The 13,522-nt window shown below is 38.7% G+C and overlaps 1 non-coding gene and 1 pseudogene across 1 annotated transcript; one reads left to right on the top strand and one right to left on the bottom strand.

Moving 5' to 3' along the window:
- Positions 1-7,939: 7,939 nt before the first annotated feature.
- On the top strand, positions 7,940-8,059 carry LOC137749075 (5S ribosomal RNA). Its single transcript, XR_011070152.1, has one exon. It is a non-coding gene; the product is annotated as a 5S ribosomal RNA (ribosomal RNA).
- A 655-nt stretch (positions 8,060-8,714) lies between these two features.
- Positions 8,715-12,704, bottom strand: LOC137748001 (transcriptional activator DEMETER-like; annotated as a pseudogene).
- Between the last annotated feature and the right edge of the window lie 818 nt (positions 12,705-13,522).

Below are 13,522 nucleotides of genomic sequence, written 5' to 3'. Positions count from 1 at the left end.
TTTATTGTCATTCTCATAAATACGGTGTTTTCCTAAAGTATTGTACTTCAAATGTTAAAAAGTTAACGCGATTTTTACATGGTAAGCAGACACTTTCAATCTACATTTCCTCCCATAATGCACAATCAATCAAAGTCCTACTCAAGACTGAAATTAAAAATCCTATTTATACAATACCAAAATCAAACATGCAGATATTCAAATTCAACTAAAAATCCTTTTGTTTATTTCAAATTAGACACAAAATCTCATTACAATACATAGTATCAAATTTTGGAGGGATGGATAAACCAAATTACCATCTTTTTCCTCAAGTCCATCAAGAAATCTAGACATTTTAGTAGATGGGTTCTGCACAAAATCAAATATTCTTCCTGAATTTTTCAAATTAGACACTAAATTCCTCAAGAAAATGAAGAATATAAATGCAACTCTGACCAGAAACCTAATCAAATTAATTACTCATATATGCGAACAGAAAATGTTGTTTTGTGGAATATTGAGAGTGATTGATAGTGAAAATTTGAAATCAACACAACATGCATGAGTTCTACAAAGGTTTCAGAGCTTACCCATTAAAAAGGACGATGTCGGAAGCAGGGAAAGCGGCATGATTGCAGTAGAGGCCAGGATGAAAAGGAAGCAGCAGGCATGGAGAGGAGTTTTGGATTCTAGGGATGAGAGTAAATTTAATTGCAAAAGAGCAGAAACGAAGAGAGCCACAGTGAGTCTCTGAGCACGATCCCAGATGTCAAAAGGGATCAGTGGCATAAATGAAATAGAAGAGACCAAGTGGGGGTAAAAACGGAACATTGTGCTTACGAACAGTGTTTCATTGTGTTTTCGATCTTAGTATAGATTGCATTTTGTTATAAAAGGGTTAAAGTTTGAGAGATAACCTTTTAAGTGGTAGGTGCAAGGTAGATGTAAAATGCCACACAAAAACTATAGCACAGGTAGATAATAAATAAAAAGCAGAGGAATAGATGATGTTACTAATATTTCTCTCTTGTTTTTTCTTCTTCTTGTTTTTTCTGTTACATGCGAAGTGTTCTATTTATAGAGCAACTCCAAACTGATGCAGTTAATGCATCTTGAAATTTATAACGCGTCTTCTGACATTACAATTCATTTTCCACTTTCACTTTGCATGGGCATTGAAAACTTTGCCCATGCAGAAAACTTTCACAAATGAAACTGTGGGCATTCATTGCCCATGAGACTTTTCAACACTCCCCCTTGGATGCCCACATATCAACATGAGTTGCCTCGTTAAAACCTTGCTTGGAAAAACCCAGTGGGAAAAAACCATAGCGAAGGAAAAAGAGTACAACTTTTCCTGGATCGTTGATATAGTGTCAAGTATGCTTATGTTGCCTCGTTAAAATCTTGATAGGAAAAACCCAGTGGGAAAAATCCTAATCGAAGGAAAAAGAGTACAACAAGCATGTATCAGGGATGCTCCCCCTGATATGTATCTCCCCCTGATTCCGCATTCTTCAAATTTAGCTGTTTGGTAAGTCGACGTAATCCGATGCCTTGCACTAACTTCTGAAATGTGCACTTTGGTAGAGATTTGGTGAATAAGTCTGCCAGATTTTTATTTGAACGGATTTGTCTGACTTCAATAACTTTAGCCTTCTGAAGCTCATGTGCACTGAAAAACTTTGGAGATATGTGTTTAGTCTTATCGCCCTTGATGAATCCTTCCTTCATTTGGGCAACACAGGCTGCATTATCTTCATGGATGACAGTTGGATTGTCTGTCTTCGAAGTTAGACCACATGAATTCCGGATATGATGGATCATTGATCTTAACCAAGAACATTCACGACTTGCTTCATGTAAAGCAAGTATTTCTGAATGATTTGAAGATGTAGCAACTAATGTTTGCTTGGTTGAGCGCCATGAGATTGTTGTATCTCTATTCTTAAACACATATCCAGTTTGTGAGCGGGCTTTATGCGGATCAGAGAGGAAACCAGCATCTGCATATCCAACAAGGACCTGGTCATCTGTGGAGTTCTTTGAGTAGAAGAGACCCATGTCTGTTGTCCCACGAAGGTATCGCAATACATCTTTGATACCCTTCCAATGGCGAATTGTTGGAGCAGCTAACAAATTAACTGAAAAAGCTATATCTGGTCTAGTACATTGTGCTAAATACAACAAAGCACCTACTGCACTCAGATATGGTACTTCTGGACCAAGGACCAGCTCATCATCTTCTTTTGGACGAAATGGATCTTTCTTAATGTCCAAAGAACGAACGACCATTGGCGTGCTTAGTGGATAAGCCTTGTCCATACCAAATCGCTTCAAATTTTTTTCAATGTAAGCTGATTGGTGGACCAAAATTCCACTAGCACAATGCTCGATCTGCAGGCCGAAACAATATTTTGTTTTCCCAAGGTCTTTCATTTCAAATTCGCTTTTCAGATATTCAGCAGTTTTATTGAGCTCTTCAGGAGTCCCAACTAGATTCATATCATCAACATATACTGCCACTATAGCGAATCCAGAATTGGATTTCTTAATGAACACACAAGGGCAAATAACATTGTTGATATACCCTTCTTTGATCAAATACTCACTGAGACGATTATACCACATTTGTCCAGATTGCTTCAGACCATACAATGATCGCCTCAATTTGATCGAGAGCATACCTCGTGGTTTATTACTTGTTTCAGGCAGCTTAAGTCCTTCTGGGACTTTCATATAGATGTCAGTATCTAATTCTCCATATAGATACGCAGTGATGACATCCATAAGTCGCATGTCAAGTCTTTCTGAAACCACTAAACTTATTAAGTAACGGAACGTAATTGCGTCCATTACAGGAGAGTATGTCTCATCATAATCAATTCCAGGTCTTTGAGAAAAACCTTGTGCAACGAGTCGTGCTTTGTATCTTGTGATCTCGTTTTTCTTATTGCGTTTCCTTGTGAATACCCATTTGTAACCCACGGGGTTTACACTAGGCGGGGTTTGGACTACTGGTCCAAAAACATTCCGCTTTTCCAAGGAATTTAATTTTGCCTGGATTGCATCTTTCCACTTAGGCCAATCCTGTCTCTGTTTGCATTCATCAACAGAGCGGGGCTCAATATCATCACTTAAGATGATTTCAGTGGCTACTGCAAATGCAAACATATCATCAATGATTATTTCATTCCGATCCCACAATTCATTTGTACATGCATAATTTATGGAGATTTCTTTGCTTTCATGTACTTCTGTCTCTTCAGGGACAGATGTCTCATCAAAGACATTTTCTTTTTCTGGAAGTCTAGAATTATGAATTGTGGATGTATCATTCATTTTCTCTTCCTGAATGACTTCATTTGGATTCAGTTGTGCCCTCGACTTTCTCTTTCGAAGGGCTGAATCTTTTGAACCTGGGGGTCTACCACGCTTCAGGCGTGCACCAGATGAATCATTCTCTGCCACTTTATTTTGTCCAACAGGGACATCAATTCTTGCAGGTGCATTTGTAGCTGGTATATGTGATTTTGTCACTTTCATAGCATCATTAAATGCATCTGGCATTTGATTGGCAATGCTTTGAAGATGAACGATCCTTCTCACTTCATTTTCACATTGAATGCTGCGAGGATCAAAATGAGACAAGGTGGGAACAACCCATGTCAGCTCTTTCCGTTCTTCTGGAACGGTCTTTTCTCCCCCTAACGACGGGAAAATTGTCTCATCAAAGTGACAATCAGCAAAACGAGCTGTAAAAGGGTTCCAAATATCTAATGATAGATGGTGAATCTAAACCCACGTAAATTCCCAGTTTACGCTGAGGTCCCATTTTAGTGCGTTGCGGCGGTGCAATAGGCACATAAACAGCACAACCAAAAACTCGTAAATGGGAAATGTTTGGTTGATGTCCAAACACGAGTTGTACTGAAGAGTATTGATGGTTGGCTATAGGTCTCAATCGAACCAATGATGCAGCATGTAAGATGGCATGTCCCCATGCAGAAACTGGCAATTTGGTTTTCATAAGCAGAGTGCGAGCTATTAACTGAAGCCGCTTGATCAATGCTTCTGCTAAACCATTTTGTGTATGGACATGAGGAACAGGGTGTTCAACATCAATGCCCAATGTCATGCAATAATCATCAAAGGTTTGAGACGTAAATTCACCAGCATTATCAAGTCGGATTGACTTAATGGGATAATCTGGGAACTGTGCTCATAACTTAATTATTTGAGCAAGAAGTCTCGCAAAGGCTACATTCCGAGTAGACAAAAGACAAACATGTGACCATCGGGTAGATGCATCAACCAAAACCATAAAATATCGAAATGGTCCACATGATGGTTGAATAGGCCCACAAATATCCCCTTGAATTCTTTGCAGAAATGATGGGGATTCAGCATCAACCTTTAGTTGTGATGGTCTAATTACCAACTTCCCTTGAGAACAAGCTTTGCAAGGGTTATCATTTGAGGTAGCAATGTGTCTGCTCACTAATGGATGTCCATTAGAGTTGGTAATGATCCTACGCATCATGGTAGATCCTGGATGACCCAGACGGTCATGCCAAAACATGTAAACCTTTGAATCAATGAACTTCTGGTTCATGACAGTATGTGATTCAATTGTCCTTATGTATGTATAATACAATCCACTCGACATTACACGCAACTTCTCCAATATACGCTTCTGGGTATCATTGGAGGTAATGCATAGATACTCCACATTTTCTACACTTTTTGTTTCAATGTGTTATCCATTTAGACGTATGTCTTTGAAACTCAATAAATTTCGAATAGATCGAGTAGCATACAATGCATTCTGTATGGACAATATTGTTCCATTTGGTAACATAATCTGGGCTTGCCCTGATCCTTGAATTACATCTGAAGGTCCTGATATTGTTGTTACCCCTACTCTTGTAAGTCTTAAGCTTGAGAAATACTTTCGATCACGAAGTATTGTATGTGTGGTTGCACTGTCTGTAAGACAAATATCTCCGCCATTTCTCATGTTCTGAGAATAACCACAATTTTTATCCATGCTCTCTGAGTAAGAGAATCAGAGTTAAAAGCAAGTTATAACAAGAAATTTACATGCCACTTTTATAGAATCTGAAAATACTACAAGTTCAGCATAATAAAAGTACATCAATGATTCAATCGGACCGGTATACTTCATTTCCCATTTCCACAATAAAGTCTGGAACATCTAGATGAGTTGTGTTCAACTGCCCTGATAAGTCGAACACTGGATCAGGTATATCCATTGGTCTAGCCTGGCCGAGAAAGTTGGTCTCGACACCCTTCTCCTTGAGGGAGGCTTGATATAGATCCACTAGATGTTTTGGGGTACGACAAGTACGCGCCCAATGCCCATTGCCACCACACCTATGGCAGGCTCCTTCAGAGTTTCTAGGAGCATTGTTTATATGAGCTTTGCCTTTGTGGCGATTCGCATTTTTGAAGCTCGGGCCTGAATTATACCTCGGAACCTGGTTGTGAAACTGAACTCTATGGTTCTTGCCTTTCCTATTCCATCGACCTCGCTTGTGGCCACGTCCTCGTTTATGATTATCACCACCAGAGGATGTGGCGTTCACTTCGAGGGAAGCAGCATTCACTTCTGGGAATGGTGCAGATCCAGTAGGTCGGGAATGATGGTTTTTCATCAGGAGCTCATCATTCTGTTCAGCTACTAAGAGCACAGATATCAGCTAGTTGTACTCAGTGCAGCCTCGCGCTCTATACTGCTGCTGCAGGAGCACGTTGGAGGCATGAAATGTGCTGAGAGTCTTTTCCAGCATATGCTCCTCGGTAATAATATCCCCACAGAGCTTCATCTGAGAGGTAATTCTAAACAATGCAGAATTGTATTCTGCCACTGACTTGAAGTCTTGAATCCTCAGATGAGTCTACTCATAGCGGGCCCTTGGAAGAATCACCGTTGTCTGGTGATTGTATCTGTTTCTCAAGGCATTCCAGAGAGCTAACGGATCTTCAACCGTTAAGTACTCACTCTTTAGCGCCTCATCAAGATGGCGGCGAATGAAAATCATGGCCTTTGCCCGATCTTGAGAGGATGAGTTGCTCGCTTCCCTAATGGTATCTCCAAGATTCCCTGCTTCCAGATGGATCTTGGTATCCAGTACCCAGGTCAGGTAATTCTTCCCGGTAATATCCAGGGCAGCAAATTCAAGCTTCGCCAAGTTCGCCATTTTCTTTTCTGAAAGAAAATGAGATGTGTAAGAACTTGCAATAATATGTATTCCTGGAGGAATATGATGTTAGAACTTCTGGTTCTTACAAATTTTTCATTTTGATCTTCAGGCCAAAATGATAAGCACTCGAAACTTCTGGCTCGAGATTTTCAGGGTGAATGAGGAGGGCGATCGTACCGCACCATTCTCATTGAAATAATGTAATATAGAATGGGCGATTATTCCGCACCACTCAAGTAACAGAAAAATTAAATATGCAGAACAGCGTGGGCGATTATACCGCACCACATAAAATTGCAATGAAATTAAACAGCAGGTAAATTCAAATATGCAGGGTAGGGTGGGCGATTATACCGCTCCACCTAAAAATTGCAGTAAAATTAAATCTGCAGTCCAAGATAGGCGATGATACCGCACCGTCTTGGATCGCAGTAAGAATAAATTTGCAGTTCAAGATGGGCGATTGTACCGCACCATCTTGGATTGCAGTAAAATTAACATAAATAAATACTGGGTTAGTAATCAATCTCTACACCAAACAAGTAATCAAAGATGTATGTAACCGTTAGTTGGAGAACTAAGAGCAGGCATGGAGCAAACAATTCGTCGCGAGGGTACACGGCGCAGTTGAGGCAGAGGAAGAAGATGAACAGTAAAAACCTTAAAGGAAACATTTTTTCTTTCTTTCATTCGTTCGACGAAGAAAGATGAGAGAATAATTATATTTAGATACTCGTGCTGATAACGTGTTATAAAAGGGTTAAAGTTTGAGAGATAACCTTTTAAGTGGTAGGTGCAAGGTAGATGTAAAATGCCACACAAAAACTATAGCACAGGTAGATAATAAATAAAAAGCAGAGGAATAGATGATGTTACTAATATTTCTCTCTTGTTTTTTCTTCTTCTTGTTTTTTCTGTTACATGCGGAGTGCTCTATTTATAGAGCAACTCCAAACTGATGCAGTTAATGCATCTTGAAATTTATAATGCGTCCTCTGACATTACAATTCATTTTCCACTTTCACTTTGCATGGGCATTGAAAACTTTGCCCATGCAGAAAACTTTCACAAATGAAACTGTGGGCATTCATTGCCCATGAGACTTTTCAACACATTTATTATTCTTGATGCCATTTTAAGTTAATGTCTTGGAGGCAGGTTTTTATTTGAGGTATATTAGCTCAACGGAAGTACTGTGAGTGGTATCAGCTTTAAAATAATGTAGTAATAGAAGCTTGAGAGGATTTCTTCATCATCATCATTCTACAATTGCAGGTAAATGTCATTTACAACGTTGTGGCTGCCTATCTTCGAAATATTAGTATAGTTGCAGCTAACTTCATTTAAAACGTTGGTTGTTAAATGAATCGAAGCTTTCTTGAGCAGTGTAATATTTGATTAAATTCTTTAATCATATTTCTTTTGTGTAGAAATTGTTCTAAATGTTTTTAGATCTTTTTAACAGTCGAGTTTCTGTATGATTTGAATGTTACCTGTAACTTTGTTCATACCCTTGACGACCTCAGATATCTAGGATTTAAAATACAAGCAAAAGATTGTTAGCATGTCGAATATTTCGACTAAGAGTACACTTTCTTCTGCAATGTGGAAATGACTGGAACTCCATCTGTGTAAGTTTATCTTACATTGCCGGTTCCAAGCCCAGATAAAGGAGGAGGAGGAGGGGGTCAGGTAGTCGACCGGCACTCCTATCTTACGTTGAATCCTTAAGATGCGATCATACCAACTCACATGCACCGGATCCCATCTGAACTCCAAAGTTAAGCGAGTTTTGGGTGAGAGTAGTACTAGAATTGGTGACCTCTTGGGAAGTCCTCATGTTGCATCCCCCCACAACCGACCCCATATAGTGGGAAAAGACTTAAGAAGAAGAATGTGGAAATGGCTGGCATTAGGGATTAAAATATGTTTCTGAATTCTGCATTGCGTCTCCGGTTTGCTGGCGGATAAGATTTCTGAGATTGACCTACCAGTTGGTTTGGTTTGGCTATTCCTTTCTATTGAAAAGGAGTCAGCTGTCTGGCCATGTCACCTTCTTCTAGGCTCCGCTGGACGACACGGCATTCTTGTTTAAGTATAGGCCGGCTGTACTTGTGATAATTCGTTTACCTCAGTCTTTTGCCTTTTTCCGCTTTGTATCACTTCATCTAATGTATATTCTGTATTCACGCATCCATACATGTAATTTTTCTTTTTGTTTATTGACTGCCGAAGAAATCTTCTTCTTTTGGATAGTGACAATGCGACATTTTTCGGAAGGATTGCTCTTTTTTGGGCATTTATTGAAAAATACTAATGTACATACAGGCTACAATCAACTGATCATGAGATCTCACATATTGTGCATGATACTTTGCTATCAGCTGCCTGCCTGTCATATAGTCAACGCTCATCTAGAGGAAAAATAATTGAATGCAATAGAATTTGTTAGTCATTGTTCTTCTCACAGTCAGTCGTGTGATGAAAATCTTCTTTGCACCATGATCAATGCTGTTTCTTCCCTTCATTTTTTGTCCTGGTCAACTTACTTGCAGGAAAATGCAATCTGGGCATTAAGGGTCATGGTGCTCTTGTTTTTCTTTCAAATCCTTTCACACACACATATCCTGCATATAAATCAATCAGTCAATAAGTAAACTTGTTTGTCACTTTGTACTGCTAAATTACATACACCGGTTTTTAATACAATGTTTTCAACAGTCACACCAAAACTTCGTCAGATTTCTTTCCCTCTTATTTCCCCTTCTTTTGAAGACACTCACTCAAGACTCGAGAAATCATCAGTCAAATATCTTAATTATCCTTTGGCTAATTACATATAATTGCACTATCAATGATTTGTCTTTTGCATCAAAAATTACAAATTAGTTCAAAGTTTATCATTTACATTTTCTTTTTCTTAAACCATGGTAAGTATACCTTTGTTATATAACTAGTCCTGAGAAGATAACTCATGATAGTTATCGCAAAGTATTATGAAGAACTGAAGTTAGTATCACATACCTCTCCAAAAGCAGTATTGAATTCCCTCTGTTGATAGAGCTGGTGGACATAATTATACGGTCCTTAATATCACTTACCTCTGAGTATTGTCGATACAGAAGTTCCAGAGTATACGGTCCGTCTTCGCAAATTCCATATCCACCCCCTTGGAGCATCTATTGGGTTGTGACTAGACTCATGATCTGCGAACATCTGCATCGTGATAGAACTTTGTTTATAAATCTGGAAGTAATGGCTCTAACATTCTGGCTGACAGAAGTGGAGTACAGGATTCTGGACCACTATTAATTTTGTCCAGACTGTGCTCTGTAGATAAACTTCAAGGAGATTAGTTTCAATAAGACTCACCTCATTAACTTGAAAATATGTGCCGTTGAGTGGAAAGCTCCCTCTCATTGCTGTTCTACAAGGTATCTGCAACAAGTTAAATTAAATTTTGGTAAACAAATGCATGTAGTTTATTGTCTTTGACTTATTACAACAATCAATTTTTCTCACCAAAATCGTCCCTCTGACTGTTTGTGAATTTTCTTCTCTTATACTATTACACGAAAAACATGTCTTCTCATTGCACAATTTGTGTTGGTCTTGGGAGCCACACCTGCTTTCTGGTGGTTGAATTGAATTTGAAGTCTCACCTGATATAAGTAAAATAAATGTATCACTTAGTAAGATGTACAATATTTCGACTTCATTCATCTGATGTCAAATTTAGCTAGTGCTAGGCCATCCATGCATCTGTATCCCAAGTTCTAACTTGGCTTACTAAATCAAATGCATTAAATTTGAATTGATCTCAAGATCCTTAACAATGTATCTCAGTTCTTTTATGTCTGGAGCTTACCTGGTGTCCATATAGCAAGAAGGTAAGGGCTCGGATCATCTGGTTCCCGTCTGTCCATCTGTAAAGTTGAATGGTGATTAATTGAGAATTAGAACGCTTCATGTATTGTAGATATAATATATATAATTTGTATTGTAGATATAATATATATAATTTTAACCTACCCCTTTTAAGAGTGGATGTGAATCTGGTAGTTCATACCTGCATTATACCAGCACAGAATGTATAAGGGTGTCAGAGGATTTACAGTTATGCCTGTATACACATGCTTGTATAGGTATGTGTGCCAAAACTCAGAACGTATGGCTCCAGGCAGAGAGTTGTTAAAATTCCTGCAAGAATTCTGACGGTGGCAAATTCAAAATTTAGACGCTAAGTTTGTTTTCCTAGATTGAACATGCTGTGGACTTTGGCCCTACTATATTTCAGTTTGTGTTCAGTGTTTTGCAAGGAATATGTGGGTTTGTGACTATGGGATGAAATGTACTTACACTTGGTGCTCTGTTCGTAGTCGACTGACATTCTTTAGCTTGGGTGTAGGGATAGAAGCAGCTTCCGAATTCAAGGAAACTAAGGCCTTGGACATGTCACCTTCTTGAAGCTCCATCTTCTCTTGCATATAGTTTTGTAATGTCGATGTTAACTGTTCCATGTTGAGTTTGATGGTAGGAATCTCATCTGGATCCTCGTAGAACAAGTCCTCGATGTCACTTTGTGATAGCTCAGTGAACACTTGTTCTGGGGATGCTGGTTCTTCAATGATTGGTTCACACTTGTTAATCTCAATACCTGCTATCTGGAGTGAGTTGATTTCAGGTGGAGGCAGTGACATGGGAGTGACAGCTATTGTAGGGTTTATCCCGGCTGCAATTGGAACACTTGAATTCACAACGCTCTTTTTTTCTGGACCTGGCCGGGCAAGCCTTGCACTGCACCAAACATGGTTGGTATCAATTTTCTCAATACAATCTCCTAATTGTTCCACGTGAATAGTGAAACGTAGAGTTATACAACTATAGATTCTCCATGAAACTATCTATGATTCTTAGTTCCTTATAAATTTCTGATTATTATGTAATTGACCCTGAATCCCGTGTCTCGAGATATCTGGAGATTCTGATGACTTGCTACAATCTATTTTTTTTTTTCCTGCACAGTGGCATCAACATATATGTAAATTATCAGAGATTATTGTTCAAACCTTGCAAAAGCACTTGCAAAGTGTCTGCATTCTCCTCTCATTGGACATGCATTGCAATTTGGTTTACTCTTTGTGCAGAAAACCTGCATAACGATCAAAATATGAGGTACTTAATTTATTTTTGTTTGATCACAGATAATATTTCTAACTGGTGAAACAGCATGCATACCTTTCCAAATGTAATCATCTGGTAGTGCAGCTCATAAATATGGTTCAATAGTCAATTAATCAGTAAAAGCATAAGTCGACAAATATAAACAAAATTACATGAACTTTTGCACTTGAAAGTAGTGCTCTCAAATTTATATGAAAAGTTTATGAAGCTATGAACTTACAGGGTTCGTTGATCAATTTTGCATAATCTTGGCCATAGATACTTTTGAATTGATTCCAGCATTGGGTACCTAGAGGGAATACGGTTAGCATTTTCCAGTACTGGAAAAGTAAGCATTCATTTACCAAACTATCATTTCTTACATTTCTAGGAGGTGTAACTGGAGTGATTCAGGTAATGGTTGGAGGGGGACCCATCCCAGTCTTACTGCTATCCTTCCAACATTAGTATCAACCTATATTGAGCAAAGAACATATAATTTCATTGATTTTAAGATATCCCCAGGCTCTTGTAACATAATTAGTATTTAGTAGTCGCATAATTGTTACCGGGAAAGCAAGGTGGTGAAGTGTTAAAAGCCGGACACACTCCACACTTTTCAAGCCCAAGCCTCGTATGCTTAATAGATAATCCCTGCAGGAAAAGTGATAACTGTATACAAAACCTGATGAATAATGGCCTTGTTAATGGCATAAAGGGGGTAGCTGTAACGTTCTACAAGATAATGAATTGTGGAATGACTTACTTTGCTTCATCAGGAGGAACATCTCTTAACCATTCCAGATCGATGCTTCCATGTTCTTTAAACAGTCGGTTTAGGAATTCCTACAAACATTGTGCAACCAGTGTTATCGCGAGGGATAGTCTTAACCTATCAAGTGATGTTATCTGGAGAAAATTAGCGATGCAATGAACAAGCATGAAGTCTTGGACTGAATACTAATAGTAGAGTACCTGGATCCGTTCTGCTAGCATGATGTTCATCCCTCGTTCCTTGATTGCCTCAGAAATTTCTTTGACATTAGCATTTTTGATTGCTTCATAATCCAGTGAGTCCATTATGTCTTTATTTCTTTCCTTTTTCCTACCTTTGGCTTGCACCTGCTTTCTCAGGATGTCCCAGTCAACTGCATTCTTTTTCTCGCTGTCCGCCTTTCCTTTTCTTCTTTTTGAAGTATGTGTACTTGTCTCATTATGTGACTGACCATGAGAAAACAGTTGCTCCTGTAAATTTGAATCAACTGATTGATTTTCCATGAGTATATGCTTACCATCAGCGTCTGATAGATTTTTTGCTGAGCTTACTGACATTATTGACATGCTTTATGCTACCACTCTTATTTCCCATAAGTGGTTCAGTATGTTTTCCAGGCTCTCTGACTGACGTGTTTTCTAATGGGAAGATTAGGTTCCCCTCACGCTGATTACTATAGTTGGAACAATGATGTCCAGTGCTTGGCCTTTTTACAGAACTATTATTCAGGTCTGTTGAGTGCTGTCTGAACAATGCATACAGGTCCACTGATGGCATTTCTTGAGAACTCCACAGACTACTTTGTTGCATAGAGGAATTAACAACACTTCCTAACAGTTATTCATAGACAAGTTATTAAGAGGATTACAAATCAGTTCATAGACAAGTTAGGCCTAGGAACTGTTTTTAAAGAGAGGAAAGAGATCATCTTCGGATCCCTTTCACCAACTCTACCCTATCAATCAATCCGGATCCTTGAAATTTGATCCAACGGTTAAAAGCAGAGGGCATCTTTAAAAGTTATAATAATTTTAGCCATTTAATCAAAATTTCAAGGGCTCGGATTGATTGATAGGGTGAATTTAGTGGAAAAGATCCGGAGAGGATCTCTTACCTTAACGGAAAGCTATCTTTTGCTGGTCCTCAATAGTTCTAAGGAAAGAGAGATATTTTAGTGTGTTCGGAAAACGATGTGGTAAACCACATGATGTTATACAATTGGAAGGGGAGATCCGTACGAGTTCATAAATAAAGTGGGAACAATGGGTCACATCAACCATGCTATTCCCTTGGTTGGCTTCTGCGTTGATGGATTTAGACGAGCTTTTGTTCATTAGATCACTACATGATTTCATTTCATCAGCAGACAATAACA

The sequence above is a fragment of the Pyrus communis genome, chromosome 10 (genome assembly GCF_963583255.1).
Source record: "Pyrus communis chromosome 10, drPyrComm1.1, whole genome shotgun sequence".
In the NCBI taxonomy this organism is placed as follows: domain Eukaryota; kingdom Viridiplantae; phylum Streptophyta; class Magnoliopsida; order Rosales; family Rosaceae; genus Pyrus; species Pyrus communis.
The sequence above is the reverse complement of the archived record's forward strand: the minus strand, read 5'-3'. Positions and strand labels throughout refer to the sequence as shown.